Raw genomic sequence first — 16,922 nt, forward strand, 5'->3', positions numbered from 1 at the left:
GCCATAAATCATATGGAATACAAATAAAATAAAAGTTGAGATCCTTTGATTATTTTCTAATAAGAAAATTTTAAAAAATGGAATCAACATGTACAATATTTCTCCAAGTACCCACTAGTATCACCAACATTGTAAAAAAACAACAACTCTACATACAATAAATATTTTACTACCTAATTTGTTTCCATGTAAACATTTCAACACTGCCTGCAGTTCATTTTAAACTCCAAATTTTTACCAACTCACTCTCAGTCACATTTGACTCAGTCATAACTTCTTAGTTTTGTGAAGAAATGCAGATTTTTATTTTTATTTTCTCAGAATCTGTCAAAAGCAAATACTTAATTTTTTGCACATTTTTACAGTAGAATAAAGTAATTTTACACAAATATCGCAATTTTAATCTTAGATTAGGTTAATTTTCCTGATGGAACCACACATCTTACTTCAACTCACCCATAATTAGGGACTGTTTGATCTACATGTTCAATTTTATAGATTCTAAATCAATGACATGGTGAGAAATAGCAGTGGAAGTGTCATGATTTTACCTTTAATAGTTCCTCAGATATTGTTGTTCAAACAGAATCAAATTTTAATGTGAGAAAAAACATCAAAACAGCAGTCTAAAAATATTTATCTCAGAAAATATTTGGCATATCAAGCCAAAATTTCTCAAATATCTTTATAAATATGAATATTTTATGCAACAAAAAATTTGAGGCAAATCAGAGAAAGTTCAGCAGAAGTTTTAATCGCTTTGATCTCAATGTAGTCGAAGTTTCTATATAAAAGTTTCCAACTCTGCAAATGCATCAAACTTATATTCCACAAGATCTTTTTGGGGCATTTAACCGGATATCAAACCCTCGTATTTCTCTGGCAGGATGTGACAGAGGCTAATTTAAACGTTATATTCTGTAAAAGGACTTCCAGCTTTGTGGCAGAAACTGTTCTGTCTCTGATTTGCCCTCGGATGGATCCCAGCAGGAAGCTTTTATAACACAAACCCACCTGGTGAAAATCCAACTGAAACGGGAAATTATGTCAAATTGGAGCAGTTAGGAGCCTCATCTGACTCATAACAGGTTCAAATCTCGTGGAGGCTTGCAATAAAAATAAAGAACTGCAGCAACATTTTAGAGAAAAACATCCAGTTTTAACAAACACAGCATGAAACTTACCTCAGCTGATTACTTACAATAAAACTATATTGTTTTTCGATTGCAAATTCTATAAAATTATATGATTAGATATGGACTATTATTTAAGACTTTAATTAAAGCATTAAAATATATACAAAGCATTAGACAGCAACAATTAAATATTAAAATTAGACAATAAAACATTATTAATAAGACTGCAGAAAAGGGATAAAATATCCAAAAATGCATTTTTTTTGCATTATTTCCAAATCAGATTTGTTAAAACCAGTTTAATTTTGTTGTCACATTAGTGCCAAAAGTTTTTACAAATCTGTTTTATCATTGCATCCATAAAAAACATGCTGTCAACAGCCAGAAGAAAAATACATTTTTGCTACATTTTTAGGGACAAAATGTCTTATAAATCAGGCCATCGCTGATATAGTGTCAAAAACTTCCACCACCCTCAGAAGTTTTGTCCTTTTATTGCTTTTTGATATTTTAAACAATTAAATTAGCTTTTTTCTGGACAATAATTTGCAAAATAAATAAACTAAACCAGTCTAAACCATCTAACAAATGTAGGCTTCATGGAATACCTATGCAAAAACTTACTTTACAATATATATTTTGAATTAATTAACATTACTTTGTAGAAACCTGTTTTCACTTTGACAGTGAAGAGTCTTTTATGGTATTTTTAATTAAATTGACCATGATTCAGTGTATTGATCATCACAGATCAGAATAAAATTTGAACATTTGCTGTATGTTGATGCTTCTAAAGTGAAGATATCTGTCTCAGAAAAAAATCCTAATTTTGAGTAAACTGTCTGTAAATCATGTATTATAATTAAAATCTGCAGAAACAAACCAACAAATGCAGTTAAATAAACTCCTAAATGTGTGTTCTGGATGTGATTTTGCCCCCAAATAGTCTTGATTTAAAACAAAGGAACTCTTTGCATATTTATTTCACACAGCAGGTGCCAATGAAGGCAAGAATTATCGCCCAAAGTTTGACTCTAACACACTGTCTAACTTGCAAAAACACATTTATTAGTGCTATTGTGGTGCTAGACCTTCATTAGAGGGAGTGTTGGCACCAAAACATTGCTTATAAATGTCTTTTTTGCCCTGAGTTGTGTTCCAAACTCTCTAAACTGAGCAATGCATGGGAAAAACGTGTTTTTTTAGTGTAGAGCCTGAGCTTAAAGCCTGAAAGCTTCACGTTTTACAAGCAAAATTAGACATACTGGAGATAAAATGAGTTTATTTCCAGATTCTTGGTCAGTTTTAAATAAATTAAGAGACTGTTTTGTACCTATTTGTAACCCTACTACATTCTGATTTCTATTTCCTGTACAGAGCAACTGAAATGTATTGGTATCAAATCTATAAACAGCTTAGACTGAAAAAAGAGCCTTTTCTGCCAAGGACATTTTTGTATCAGGTTTATTTTTTAAAGCAGAAAACAGCATTTTGTTTATTTCCACTGGGAGTTTATGTTGTCGAGGCATTTAAAAGTCTAGATGGAGATTTTAAACTAGAGCGTTGCCTTTCCTTCTTCCTCTCTGGTAATGTCTCGTTTTAACATCCCTCCATCTTCCTTCTATCTTCTCCCACCCGCTGTCCTCCATCATAAATTCAGGAAGATTAATATTTAATTTGTCGCTTCACAGCAGTGTTGGGAGGAAGAGGAACAGGCAGAAAGTCATCACTCACGTGTTTTATTAAGCTAATAACAAAAAAGAGGAAGTTCTGCTCAAACATTAGGCTGAAGATAATTTTACATAATGCAGATTATCACCTAAAACTGTAGATAATTGATTAACATGGCATCCAGATCTGAAAAGTAAAGCTTTGTATCTGCATTCTCTCTAACAGCCAGCAGGGGGCGACTCCTCTGGCTGCAAAGTCTATGAGAACATGAGCCGATTTCTCACTTGATTTACTACCTCAGTAAATATTATTCTGATGAGTTTATGATTTCAATTGCTAGTTTAAAGTCTCCTTCAACACAGCATGATGTTAATTCAGTAAATCATGGCCCCATTTAGAAGAAAACAGATGATAAAACAGAGTAGGTTTTACATGGCAGCATCATGGTGGGAAGCATGGTGGTGGCAGCATCGTGATGTGAAGCATGGTGGTGGCAGCATCATGATGTGAAGCATGGTGGTGGCAGCATCATGATGTGAAGCATGGTGGTGGCAGCATCATGGTGGGAAGTATGGTGGTGGCAGCATCATGATGTGAAGCATGGTGGTGGCAGCATCGTGATGTGAAGCATGGTGGTGGCAGCATCATGGTGGGAAGTATGGTGGTGGCAGCATCATGATGTGAAGTATCAACACTTACAGTCAAAGCTCCCCAGAAATGGTTTAAAGACTTGAAAAGAGCTGTTTCCTCACAATACTAGATGGAGTTTGTGCAGTTTTACAAAGAAGAATGAGGTAAAGGTCAATAGCAGCAGCTAAAGTCATTCTTGATGAAACCAAAAGCTCAAAATGAATTTAATGAAACTCAACTTTGCAGAACCTTTTATTTCTGCATAACATTAGCAGCTCACATAGCACAGCTTTAAGCAATTAGATGTGTCTCAGCAAAAATGCACCTTTGGAGTCTCACCTTAGGTGTTAATTCACAACATCAACGAGCCTGAGCCAGAAATGTTGTGTTTTGTTGATTTTATTCATGTACAAATAAGTGAATCTTTAAAAAATATTCGATGCTGCGGCTCAAGATAAAACACTTCAGGTTCAGACTGGATGTCCACCATCAGGGTTTCAGTATAATGGCAGTAATTGGAGGAACCAGGGAGCAGCAGATTATTCAGTGTAATTGAGTTAACCTGGAACATGAGAGTGAGGTGTTGTGCTGAAGAAGAAGGAGGAGGGAGTGTGAAAGACTACATTAAGGGTTTTTTTTTGTATCCCAGAGAATGAAACGAGAATCAATCTGCCGTCTTTGAGGCGACAACAATGGAGGGAAGAGTGGCTCAGTTCGACGTTTCAGACCGAGCGCCCAGAGTCGATTGTGCACTGATGTTATTTAAGGATTTAACGTAGGCCTGTAATTACATCGCATGTACAGCCCTGTCTAAATATTAACACGCATTATGTTTCGTTGCCGTGGAGACGCAGATTCCAAGAGGCTGTTATATCACAGTATTCATATTTCGGTGCTTTAATGATAGCACAGCGGTCTCGTAATTAGCAAGTGGTGATAAACAGCCCACTCCATGGGGTACATTCTGTTTTCAAATTTCAGAGGCAGGGAAATAAAGATATAAAGCTTTTCATATTCATCTGTGTGCTCCATACAAGTGTTGCTAAATGAAGCTTCTAACAAACCAATTATTAGTCCCACCTGTACAGATACAGGGATCTATATAAAGTATTCACTACTCTTGGAAGTTCTATGCTTTTTAATTGCTTTTCAACATTAAATCATGGGCAATTTAATTTAGCTTTTTTGAAAAGAATTTACTGAAAAAGACTCGTTCATGTCAAAGTGAAAACAGATTTCTACAGAGTAATGTCACTTAATTAAATATATAAAAAATTATTACCTAATTCAACACAAGCATGGTGGTGGCAGCATCATGATATGAAGCATGGTGGTGGCAGCATCATGATGTGAATCATGGTGGTGGCAGCATCATGATGTGAAGCATGGTGGTGGCAGCATCATGATGTGAAGCATGGAGGTGGCAGCATCATGATGTGAAGCATGGAGGTGGCAGCATCATGATGTGAAGCATGGAGGTGGCAGCATCATGATGGGAAGCATGGAGGTGGCAGCATCATGATGGGAAGCATGGAGGTGGCAGCATCATGATGTGAATCATGGTGGTGGCAGCATCATGATGGGAAGCATGGAGGTGGCAGCATCATTAAGTGAAGCATGGTGGTGGCAGCATCATGATGTGAAGCACGGTGGTGGCAGCATCATGATGTGAAGCATGGAGGTGGCAGCATCATGATGTGAAGCATGGAGGTGGCAGCATCATGATGTGAAGCATGGAGGTGGCAGCATCATGATGGGAAGCATGGAGGTGGCAGCATCATGATGGGAAGCATGGAGGTGGCAGCATCATGATGGGAAGCATGGAGGTGGCAGCATCATGATGGGAAGCATGGTGGTGGCAGCATCATGATGGAAATGACATTTATTTATGTAAAGAAAAATATTGAATTCTAAATATAAAGGTTCTTCTCTCAGATATTCTGTAGAGTTGGTAAATATTTTTCTTGTCTTATTCAACATTATCCCTGCTGAGTCACCATCCAGGCAGGATTTATTCTTCTGTCTGTAAAGTGTGTTAGTTGATGGACAAAACAAACACTGTATTATATGTCAGCTACTTTACATGTAATACTCTACAATAACTTAGTTTTTCTTGTTTTCTCTCTTCAGTTGCGTGTTTCTCTCTCATTATCTGAATGTTTTAACTCCAGTGTTTTGCAGCGATGATGCAAAGCAGCGAATTTAGTGTGAAATTAGCAACACAGCAGTTAGCGTTGACGCAACACCACAACAAGCTTTTTACTAATGCAGGACTGAAGACACACATTCAATATTCTTTAATTAAAAAATGCACACGAGTGCAATGTTTCAGCCTCCAGGCAGAGCTTTGAATGTCCTCTCATGTTTCTTCTTGGAAATAAGTGAGTCATATAACAGGATGATGCACATAATCTTGGGAGGTGCGTTGGCTTCAAACAAAGAATATTTAAACAGACATGGGGAAGCCTTTTCTTGTTTTTAAGTGTATTTTATAATTAAAATGGATACATTTGCTCATTTAAGGGGCTGGATGAGTTTGAGAAGCAGTGGACTCATTTCTGACCAACAGTCAAGTAACAAAAACTTAGAGGCTACTTGAATGAGTGTTTCCACAGAGAGACTGAAATGAAAGTCAAAGCTACTGGATCAATAAAATCAATGCAGCATGGCTCAGAAACAGTGAACAGAGGAGCAAGTAGTTGGAAGATACATTCAGCATGGTGAAACATCTTTCTACAGATCATGAGCAGAGTAGAGAGAATAAGTTTATAGAGATGACTCAAAATGATCCAAAACGACAAAAAAAGTGTCCAAAAGTCCTTGAAAAATGTCATTTTGAACTGATTTTGAGTCATTCTGAACAAATTTAAAGTAATTTTGGACAGTGTTCAAGTTATTGTGGTCGATTCTTTCATTAATTTGGAAACACTTTACGTGACTCTGGACAAATTTCACATCATTTTGCTAATTTTCAGACAGAGATGAAAGTCAAACCTACTGGACCCATAAAATAAATGCAGCATGGCTCAGAAACAGTGAACAGAGAAGCAAGTTGTTGGAAGATACATTCAGCATGGTGAAACATCTTTCTACACATGATTTTTTTAAAACTTTTTTTCCCAGTATTGGTAACAACTGTGGATGAAGATTTTAACAAAAACCATTTCTCTCTCATTCTTCATGGTTGTTCTGTTTCCATAGAGGTGCAGGACTTTATGTTGCAGTGAAAATGAACCACACTGAGTAAAAATTTTAGAGTAGCAAAGTTCAGAGAAGTTTATATTAATATTACACAAAACTGCAACTAAACATCAATCGTTTAATTGATCTTTTTGCAGAGGCTTCGCAATTTAAACCAATTAATATGCTTCTTTCTCAGAATCCTTCTATCAAGAAAAACACTTTATTCAGTCCTTGAATTTGTGCTCTTATTTCTCACAATGTTCACAAATTAGCAAAGTGCAAATCCATTCACAGGACTAATGAAGAGGACCTTCATTAAAAGCCTTTTCAGAATTCACTTGAGGAGGAACAGAAAGCTTGAAAATGCGTCATTTCATTATGTAACTCGCTCAAATTACCAGAAATGATTTTCTGTTTGCATCGTCGGTCGGAAACTATCAGCAGCTGATAAACAGAGACAAACTGCAGCCAATGATATCAGCACAACTGAACTGTGACTCATTATTTGTTGATGTTGAGCCACTGTGCTTCTTACTGAGGTGAAGCAGGGACAGTTAGAGGACAGAGATGGTCAGACAGCGCCACCCAGTGGTCAAACAAAAACACTGCACCAATGGGCATCTTCCTGTTTACCTCAAGTTAGATTCTGCTTTGTTTTTGCACAAATCTGTCTGACTTTTCTCAAACCACCCTCCATTCTTCAACTTTCTTTCTTGTCCTTTTTGTTCTCTTCATCATGTTTAGTTTTTAGCCTCTTTACTAAGCATCATCTGCTTGCATTTTCAGGACCGCATTTCTATGAGCCTTGTCCTCCATTAACACTTTATTGCTCCAGATAACACGGTGACTGAGGCAGAAAACATAAATCAATAACTGTGTATAGCTTTGTGTGGAACAAACCTTTAAAACTGTTAGTGTTTGGACTCAAAGTGATATTTTCGGTGTTGTAAGCCCTTAAACCCATTCCTGGTTCATTAGAAAATACTTTTTTGGGTGTAACAAACCTTTAAAACTTAAAGAACCTGGACAGGAAGTAGTATTTTTGGTGGAAAAAACCTTTAAAAACTGCAACATGTTTGCTAGACAGTAATATTTGTCCTAAATAACCCACGCAAAGTGTTATTTTGAGTGGAACAAACCTTTAAAACTAAAATAACCTGCACACAAAGTAGTATTTTTGGTGGAATAAACCTTTAAAACTCACAACATGTTAGTTAGAAAGTCATATTTGACTTAAATAACCAACACAAAGTGGTATTTTGGGTGGAACAAACCTTTAAAACTACAAGAGCCTACACAGCAAGTAGTCGTTTTGGTGGAGTAAACATTTAAAAACCGCAACATGTTCATTAGAAAGTAATATTTGGCCTGAATAACCCATACAAGGTCGTATTTTGGGTGGGATGAAGTTGCTAAAACTAAAAGTACTTTGATAGAACCGGATATTTTTGATCAGTATAAAACTTTAATACTACAAAGTACTGTTTGGATGGAATAAACCTCTAAAACTGAAAGTACTTGGACACAAAGTAGAATTTTGGTTGGAATAAACCTTTAAAATTTTAAGCACTTGGACACAAAGTAATGTTTTAAGTAAAATAAACCATTAACACCATAACTGGTTCGTTATTAAATGTTCTTTGGGTGGAGTAAACCTTTCAAACTCTAAGTACCATGACACAAAGTAGCATTTTAGGTAGAATAAACCTTAAAAACCAAAGGTATTTTGACATAAAATGGTATTTTAGGTAGAGTAAAAAGAAAACGTATCAATTTGAATTTCATCACACACCTGTTGTCCAATCAGATCTCAGATCCCGCCTCCTCTTTCACCAATAAAACAGCAGCATTTTAAGGCGCGCGTCTCCAGCACAAGATGGCTTCCACTAGGGACAACTATGCAAACAGGTAATGACTTTTACAACTTTCTGTCATGTTGTTTCGAATCACACTAAAGGATTTTACGAGCACAATTCTGTCTGTAGCCACTGGAAATGTAAAAACGTAAGCAAAAATGAAGTAGTGTGTGATTAATGTCCACAAAAGGGCTTTCATGTAGACAAAGAGGGAGGTAATGTGTCCTTAAAAAACAACAATCAAACACAATAGTCACATACTCATTGTTTTATTCATAATAGTAAGGTTTTATTGTTTTCTTTATTTCTCATTTTTCTCCCCTACAAATGAGTGAAACAGCGCCCCCCTGGGCTGTAATGGCTACTAAAGGGCGCCCAATGTATGCGGTCAGACGCGGTGCTGCACCCAGGTTTACCGACGACAACGGGTAAAGTTTAAGAACGTTTTTAATTTTAAAATAGTCCTTAAATTCGGTCACCTGTGAAACCGAGCGGATAGACCTCAAGGTAAATTAACTCTGAACTGAGGTGACTTGTAAGAAACGAATGGATTGTAAAAAATAAGATCTAAATTAAGCGACAGAAAGAGTTAGCTTCGTGCTACTGCTAGCTAGCTAAAGACTTGTTAGCTAGCAGAAGTTCTGTGAACAAACAAACTAAATAAGCATCACAGCTTTAAGAGAACGGGGACAAAATACTAATGTCACCTCCGTGAAAGAGAGAGAACCTCAAAAACTGCGAGTTAAATACATATTTCTACCGTTTCTGTAAGTTTTTAACAACCGTTGGCTAATTTTTACTGTAGCTGTCAGTTAGCTTAGCTCAAGTTCTTCTAACATAGTTTAAATTTGCAGAACATTTTTTTAGATGTAGCCCAAATATTCTGTGTAAGAAATGAAAATATTCTAGATGTCACAGCCTCATATTTTGTGAAGCTTATGAAGCTTAAATCTAGTGAAGTCAGTTAATTATATTTCACATTAAAATGGCAGCCATTGAGTCAATGTTCTGTCCAATAGAGAAATTAAATTGGTATTGACAGTTTACCCAACAACTGTAAAAATTTTAAACGTTAAGACCCTACAGTATTTTTATCTTCTGTTTTTTAAATAATATGGTTTAAACCCTATAAAATTAACCTCACTTATTTAAATATTAAGGTAAACCCTCTGATTCACAAAATGGGTGAAAGGTTGTGCAAGTTTTTTTTTTTTGTCATGTTGCACTATTTTGAATACGATTTCAACTCTTAAAGTAAAGAAGGGGAGAATGTTGTCTCTACATACTTAGTGGAGCAGATAACTGCAAAATACTTAAGTTTGTGATGCAAGCATTAAATTTTGCACAAATATTCTTTTAGGTCCACTTTTTTTTTAAAAAAGCGCTGGCCACGCAAAATTCCAAGATGGCGGCCATTTTTCAAGATGGCCGCCACATGCACAGCAAATTCCTCTACTGCAGTTAAATATTTGAAAAAGAACACAACATTAAGCCTTAAAACCAAATTTTTTTGTGTCTAAGATTTTTAGTTTGATTATTCGTTTTAATGTAACACATCACAGCATAGTTATAACAAAGATAGTATCCAAGATGTCTGTTGCAAAACCAAAAAAAAAAATGCTGATACCTCAGGAAACATTAGACATAGAATCCTATTTTGTGATCTATACCTAGGTTTTCGGAAACATTAAATTAGTTGGACATGCTTTTAGATTCCTAGTTCCCATGGGTATTGCTGAAACAAAGATGCAGTCCAAGATGGCTGTCACAATAGCTTTAAACCATTGTTCACCAACTAGCATTTGGAACAAAATTAACATTTTTAGGGTTTACTTATTGATAGATATGGTTATAAACCATTTGTTAAAATTATGAAGCCTACACTTTGTTAGTGCTGGCTCACCAGTGTAACATGCATAGTCCATCTGCCTAAATCAGAAACAAAAGTAGTTTACCAGTAAAATTTGTGAAATGATAAATGATTTTTATTTTCTGAAGATACAATGGAGCAGCCATCTTGAAAATAGCAGCCATTTTAATTTTCAGCTGGAGCATAAAGGATGGTCCTCAGAGACTAGACATCATTTATGTTAAATTTCATGCTTCGATCTGAAGATATTTTGACAAACTTAAAATATCTTCTGCAAAGTACCTAAAATATTAAGATTTATAGATTTCATGGCAGCCATCTTGGATGGCATCTTTGATATGAGCATTTGATTATGTACTAGAGCCAAGTAAACATTCCTATTAGCTTCTTTGGCCCCTGAAACATAGGTATACACTAAAAATATTGTCTTAAAGTAAATTTCTTACATTAAGAATAAAATCTTTTCCATCTGGATGGCGGCCATCTTGAAAAATGGTTGCCATCTTGATTTTTTTCGTGGCCAGCGCCATTTTTTAACAGAGTGGACCAAAAAGAGTATTTCTGGCAAATTTCATGCTTGCATCACAAACCGAAGTATTCTAGGTGCATTTTGCAGTTATCTGCCCCACTAACTACAGATATTTAACTATTTCCATGTTTGCAGCCTCTACGGATTTTTCTCTCTACTCTGCATGTAGTTTCTTTGCTCTATCTTTTGAAATCAATTTATTTTATGATTGAATATTTCAAGTATTCTTTAAATATCTCATTTTTGATGACCACAGATCATTATTTCTATTTTTCCTTTCATTCTTTATGAACAAAAAAATAAATACAATTTTTTTTAGTACTACATCAAATTTTCACACATGGGTCAAAAATTACACATTCATCCAAGTGTGATTTAAGCTTAGCTAACTACTTAGTGATGTCGTTAGCTAACTGCAATTGTGGCCAGATCCAGTAATCTCTGAAACTCTAATGTCTGAGCAAGCTTTTCTATTGTGTAGACACTGGCGAAAACCTTAAATAATTACCTATGTACACCTTTGGGTGGAATAAACCTTGAAAAGTTCTTGGACACAAAGTAGTATTATGATTGGAATTAACGTTTAAAACCATAACTGCTTCATTAGAAAGGAATGTTTTGATGGAATAGACCCCTAAAACTATTAGTACTTGAACGTATGGCGATATTTTGGGTGGAATAAATCTTTAAAAGCATCATTGGCTCTTTAGAAGGTATTGCTTAGGTGGAATAAACCCTTAAAATTATTAATGCTTGGACATAAAATGGTATTTTGGGTGGAATACACCGTTAAACCATAAATAGTTTTGTTATAAGGTAATATTTGGGTGGAATACACCTTTAAAATCATAGCTGGATCATTAGAAAGTAATATCTGGGTGGAATAACCCCCTAAAACTATTAGTACATGAACGTAAGGTGGTATTTTGGTGGAGTAAACCTTTAAAACCATAACTGGTTTGTTAGAAAGTATTGTTTGGGTGGAGTAAAACTTTTAAACTTCATGTGCTTGGACAGAAAGTAGTATTTCAGACAGCGAGCTAGCGAACAGTAATTACTTGTACGTTTCTAACAAGTAATGTACTCACTCTAGAGGCAGCCTAAACCTAATCAAATATCTTTCACAAATCATCATATTTTCTTAGGTAACGATTGTAAAACAAGACTTGGATGTATCAGATGTCCAAAGGGAGCTGTGCTGAGCTGTGAAATGTCTGGCAGGTGAGTAGATGTCTGAGGTAAATATGTTCTTACTTGAAAACAAACTAATTTCAGTTTCCTGCCAAATGCTACAGTAAATGATGTGCTTGTTCATACAGTAAGAAAGGCAAAATAAAAATAATGATTTGTGCTAAACAAAAACAAGATATTTACTGGATACTTGGAATAGTAAACGATAAAATGTATTTATTTCAAAGATATATGACAGAAACACTCAGCTTTACACGTAGTAACACAGAAAATGGATCAGGGTGATTTTTGACCCATGTTGTGTATTAGAAGTGTAGTGATTCAAGAAGGGTTTTCATTCTAAAAGTAAGAAAGGAAAAAATAAAATTAGGATGTATGATGGAAAAGTTAATTGAGGAATAGCTGGAATACCGACTGATTAAATTAATTTATTGCAAAGGTATAGAACATAAACACACAGCCAGGTCACTTTTGACCCATCAAAAGTTTAAAACCCTCCAGTAGTGTTTTTATATATATATATATATATATATATATATATATATATATATATATATATATATATATATATATATATATATATATATATATATATATATATATATAATACAAATCAACCCAACTAACCTAAGTGTTAAGATCAGGAACCAACAATATTATATAGTCTATCAAATTAACTGACAATTAAAAAAATTGTAAAAGTTATGGCCCTTCAAAATGATTATAAACCCAATAAATGCAAGATTCCCTATGAGCAACATGGTGGTGACACTTTAGGTATATAATAATGGTTTAAAGTGCAATATGTTGTAGTTCTGTAATTCAAAACTTAACTACAGTAAAGTTCATATATTTATAGAAGATTCAAGACCTTTATTTATCACAAACTACAGAAACAAACAAACAGAGATATATGGACTCTGGTTCAGCTGTCATAAATGTCTGAGTTTCCCCCATAAGGATCAGTAAAGTGTGTTTAGAGCATTTTTAAAAATAAGTTACAGTGCTGCCAATCAGGATAGCATTTATATAATAATTTGAATTTGTGTTGTTGGGGCACAAAAGTGGCATTTTAAGTTTTAACTGCAGTTTTTTCTCAATGCAGCTGCTCTTGTAGAGACTAAAACCTCCACTAGATGTCGTCCTATTCAAGGTAAACCTTCTTCAAATGACTAGTAGGTGATTTTATGCACCAAACTCACAGTAGTGTAGATAAGAGTGTAAGTCATGTGGTTAGTACATGCAAATACTGTTTTTGATGCGAGTATGAGCTTGTAAATATGTGATGTCATTTTAATTTTATATTGCATCTCACCACAAACTAATTTGTCATAAATCAAGTTGTAGTAAAGTAATCACAGCGCTGACAGTGCTGGTTCATTTGGTCCTCTGGGGGTCTGGGACTCTTTGTTACCTCGCTGCTAATCCAACTAGTGTGGATTAGCAAAGGCTTTAATATAATTTATGTTGTTTTTCACTCACCACCTTGCAGATTTATTTAACCTGCTAAGTCTTAAGTGGTTTCTCAGCATTTTTTTGCTCAAATGTTGACAACAGCACATCATAAATTAAATATTAAATGCTGAGACCAAACTATTGCATTTCCACTGTGTTAGTTTTTTCTAAAAACTGATTCAAGACTCTTTAAAATGACAAGACAATGAATAAAAATGGTCCCAGCTCCATAAATTCATTAACCTCCAAAGACCTGAGCTTTGGTTGGGCTTGCATTCTAGATTTCTTCCAGTTATTTGGGATAAGGAGTAGCTAATAAATATAATATTTGGATAACGTCTAATATTGGATAATTATACTTTATTACGTTTCTCTTATATTTATATTGTTATTAATCTTGTTGTTTTTATTGTTATAATTATTTTGTTATTATTGTTATTAATAACAAACAGAGCTCGGGGCTCTATGTACTATACATATTTTACGACTCAGATTTTTACAAATCTGCAAACTAGGTATTTTTGTCTCTACTGTGCTCATCATGTGTAGAAAGATGTTTCTCCATGCTGAATGTATCTCCAACAACTTTCTGCTCTGCTCACTGTTTCTGAGCCATGCTGCATTTAGTTAATTAGGTTTTAGTAGGTTTGATTTTGCTGTCAGTCTCTGTGTGGAAACACTGCCTGCTGTTCAGTCGAGTTATTCCTTAATTTTCTTCACATTTGACCCCAAGTGCTGATAATTTGTAGTTTTTAACAGATTCTGCTGCAGTTATGAAATTAATTTTTTGGTCTTTCACAGCTATGTATTGGTTGCACTTATTTCACTGATTATATATGTTGTATTTTCCTGCTTAGAACCTCAAAAGTTTTTGTTATTTACAGGCTCTAGCACAAAAAGACATGATTTCGATGAAATATCACAATTTTAAGCGTATTTTTTAAATTCCTTTTTACTTAGTTTTCAGGACATAGAACTGTAATTTTCTTGTGATGTGTTGATGGACCTTAGGGAAGCCAAAAATGTGAATTTTTGGGGGGGGGGATTTTACGGTTTCTGGCTCTGATAAATGGTGTAATTTTGACAGTTTTTTTAAAAAATACAACATGCCAGACTACCAGAACTCTTTAGATCCTCCATGAGGTCAGTGTTACGCTTCACCACCTCATGTGTCCGAGCAATTTTACATCCCTCCAATTCCCCAAATTCTGATTTAGGAGGATGCCGAGAGGCCATGAGGGAGGCTTCTCCATTTTGTTTTTTTTTTCTCTCTCCTTCAGTCAGTCTAATCCAATCTGTCCGCTAATGAAATCACTCTGGTGTCTGCAGCCCACTAATGCATTATCAATACCTGCCTCGGTGCTGGGATGGAGCAGAGCTGCTGTAATAAGGCAGGAAATGGGAGAGATGACGAATGTCTTTGAAGCTGCAGATGAGGAGGGGGAGGCAGAAGAAGAAGTTTCCTGGAATTAGAAGTTAGGAGGAGGAAGATCAGAGTCACATGATGGGTGACGGTTTGGAAGTTTTATTCAGTTTTAGGAGGCTTGTGTGCATCGGAGGCTGGGAGCAGATCTGAGGCTTGGTGTCAGGATGAAATAGTCGATTTAGTGATCCGTCGGTGTCTTTTATGGTCTATTATCTCATATTTTTCTTGAGGAAATGTCTTGATTATTCCCAATGTTCTTCTTTTTCTCCTTGAGTAACCTGAAAATTGGGAAAATCATCTTAGTCCACTGATTGTTTATCATATATCTCCCACTTCACAGCTCCATGTTAATGCTGCACTGTAGAAAAACATAAAACAAAATTAGAATAATTATAAAAATGGAAAAGAAAATCTGTCAGGAAAAAATGGTGAAGCCGTAGAATACTAAAATGTGGAAAAAAACTGGAAATAACAGAAAATGTCTAGAAAAGATAACAGTAAGACAGTGTAACGTTACAGTCACACATTGTCAATCAACTTGTAAATTAATCCTTTTTTTCTGTGTTTTTTAGCTAATTATTATCTGGGAAACGGGAAGTAAAAATCTGTAAAATATCCTTTACAAAAATTATTTACCGTATTTAAATCCTTAATATACATAATTTTCTGTCAAATAATGGTAAATATCTGTAATATAATGTTTTTGCTTATTTAAATACAGTAAAAATAGCATCATTTTACAGTAAAAAATTGTAGAAGAGCTAATTACTGTTTGTAAAAAGACAGATTTTTGAAATTATTTACAATTTATTGTTATAGTTAACATGTAAATTATTATTATTACTTATCTCTAATTTCACCAAAGTGGGACAATCTGTAAAATATCGGTAAATTATTCATAACTTGACAGTTTAGAAAAAAGTCTTTTTTTTTTTTTAAACTGTGGGTAATTCATCAAACTCATCCATCAAATGATAAAACTTGAGACTTTTTACGTATATTTTAAACACATTCTGCTCACATTCATCCATCCTAATGTGTGGTATCTTGTCAAATTTTGAATTTAAAGCCAGTGTTGAGGAAATTTAGAGTAACTCAGAATTTCTGACTGCTTAATCAGTTAGTGGTGGCTTCTGGTTGTGCCGAGGAATAGAGAAATTTTCTGTCGTTTACTGCATCTGCTGTTTCCAATTAGTTTATTATTGGTGAATTTTAAAATTAAGTGTAGAATAATGAGATTTTTTTTTTCATTTAAATATGATGATTTTAATGGTCAGATTTGGTCATGCACGAATAGTTCAGAGACCATCAGCACGTTAAAAATGTAGTGATTCCGATTAATGGTGTAATTTTTCTAAAAAAGACAGCATGCCCATTGTGGATTTTGGGGTTCAGAATGTTAAATTCAATATGAGATGTGTATTGTCAGGATATTATTGATATAACTTCTTGGAAGTTGAATTTGTTGGATTCATCTTGGGACAATATTTGTCTTTTCAAGCCACCGAGACTATAAAAAAAACAGCTTGGCTACATTCATTTGGCTGGAAAACCACTTATTTGAAATTAAAGACATGTAGATATTTAACAGGAGAAAAGAGAGAAATAGCTAACCTCTTCAGTTTGTCTGCCTTTTTGTTCAGTCAGGCAATCCAACTTTATCTTTTTCCTTTTTATTGTACAGGTTGAGTGTTTTACAGACAATATTAAGATAAATCTGTAAAAAAATAAAAATAAAATCTGTAAAGCTGATTAATAATGGGACAAATGAACTCAATAAGAGGAAATGTTTGTATTTTTTTTTAAAATAATGCTGGCAGCACTGATCTCTGTTTGAGTCCTCCAGCAGGTGGCGATGTTGTCCAGGTTAAAGTTTCCAGGTCATGTGCGACTGATTACTGTTTTCCTTTTAGTATTCCAACAAACACTGGCTGCTTGTTGTCAGGTATCAGGTGTCAAACTACCAACCATGCAC

At 34.8% G+C, this 16,922-nt stretch overlaps 1 long non-coding RNA gene across 1 annotated transcript; it reads left to right on the forward strand.

The window, feature by feature from the left end:
* The first annotated feature begins 8,795 nt into the window (after window positions 1-8,795).
* Window positions 8,796-13,221, forward strand: LOC129347817 (uncharacterized). Its single transcript, XR_008600090.1, has 3 exons — window positions 8,796-8,904; window positions 12,021-12,096; window positions 13,172-13,221. It is a non-coding gene; the product is annotated as an uncharacterized LOC129347817 (long non-coding RNA).
* Window positions 13,222-16,922: the final 3,701 nt, after the last annotated feature.

Source organism: Amphiprion ocellaris, chromosome 20 (assembly GCF_022539595.1).
Source record: "Amphiprion ocellaris isolate individual 3 ecotype Okinawa chromosome 20, ASM2253959v1, whole genome shotgun sequence".
Lineage (NCBI taxonomy): Eukaryota > Metazoa > Chordata > Actinopteri > Pomacentridae > Amphiprion > Amphiprion ocellaris.